The 1,609-nt window shown below is 41.4% G+C and overlaps 1 pseudogene; it reads left to right on the forward strand.

The window, feature by feature from the left end:
- Window positions 1-637: 637 nt before the first annotated feature.
- Window positions 638-1,163, forward strand: LOC123463545 (annotated as a pseudogene).
- The last annotated feature ends 446 nt before the right edge of the window (window positions 1,164-1,609 follow it).

The following is a 1,609-nucleotide window of genomic DNA, read 5'->3' on the forward strand; positions in this document are numbered from 1 at the left end:
ATCACTGGGCGCAGGCCTTGAGGTGTCATAGCTCAACCCCATTTGCCACACTCAGGTCACTCTCTCTACTTGCCTCCGGATGCTGTGAATCGTTGACACATGGCTGTCTGTCACTCTCTCCCAGCCATGATGAAACTCAACCTCAAAACTGTAAGCTGGAAATAAATCCTTTTCTTCCATAAGCGGCTTCTGGTCAGGTGTTTTGTCCCACAACAAGAAGATAAACTGCTACCTACACCTTGTTCCTTCAGAACTAAGAATGCTAAGAGCTTCCTACTGCCGCTTGTCTCTAGATGCTGCTTTTTCATTCCTTTCTTCAAGAACACCTTTTGAGAGTCCCATCTTGTAGAATAGCTACATCCTCAGGGTTGATATGATTATTGCCATCTTGAAGCAGAGTAGCTATGGTAACCTACAGGAGACTTTGGCCTACAGTCATGGCAACAAAACAAACACAACTGTACCCTGCATAGCTAGGTCTATGATAATGAGGCTGTTAACAGTCTCTGTTGAAGAAGCAGAGAAAAGGTCACAAGACCTTCACATGACCCTCTCTGGGATTCCAGTGACCATTCTTTTCTGCTCCACATGAATATAAACTAAATTATATGAAGTTAAAAATAATTCACTAGGGACAATGTTGAGTTGGAAGTCAGCCTCAGTGAAGATGAAAGTCTCTACGGCTTTAGAGATTTTGATTCTTCTTGCTGTCTTGGTTTGGCATTGTGCTGAGAACATCAATGTGAAAATAACCTGTTCTTTGGATTGGGTGATGGTCCCCATTAGCCCTTCTACTGACAACAGAAACAATCTATACATACATGCTGCTGAATTGTTTCTGGCAATGGGCTGCCCTGTGAGTTGCATACAAACATATTTGTACCATTTTGTATACACTGCTCATAAATGTGGCATCAGGAAAATGGTTATCTCAGAGAATGCAGTCCTCTTTCAACCTCAGGTATACTTTACACCAAGGGATATTCACTGTCAATCTCAGACCATCCCTTTGGAGTGTTCTACATCTCGGAAATCAGTATGGCTTACAGCAGTTTGTAACAATGATGAAATAAAAATTGGAACCAAGTCCCTTTATGGATAACTTTGAAGCAAGGCCAGAAGAATTAGGTTTACTAAATTTTCATCAAGATGTCTCCCATTAAAGTGGAAACCATGAATTTTAGTATCATAAATTTTGTCATAACAATATTTTTATTAAAGTTTATGAGCATATAAAAAATAATAATTCACTAGGGGATGGGACTTTTTTTGTGGTTGAAGTCCCCCATGCTCCCGTCAATAAATTCATTTATGTTCCAAGCTGGATTTGACAGACTGTTTCTTTGCTCTGTCAGCACCTTTCCTGTTTTGAGGTGAATAGACGTTTATTTTGCACCTCCCCAGAAAAGTCATGCAACACTTCCTGCTGGGACCCTGACATAAGCCAGGAACTCAGTTGATGACATGAGAAACTGGTTTCTTGCTTGAGGTTTTGCAACATCTGTTGACTCTCAAGCAAGTTCTCTCCTCATGGCAGCAAGGTGGATGCGGGTGACTAGAGCCTCTCACTTTTCCATTGTCAAGGGCCAAGGCAGTATAGAGAGAGTCA

Source organism: Jaculus jaculus, chromosome 9 (genome assembly GCF_020740685.1).
Source record: "Jaculus jaculus isolate mJacJac1 chromosome 9, mJacJac1.mat.Y.cur, whole genome shotgun sequence".
In the NCBI taxonomy this organism is placed as follows: Eukaryota; Metazoa; Chordata; class Mammalia; order Rodentia; family Dipodidae; genus Jaculus; species Jaculus jaculus.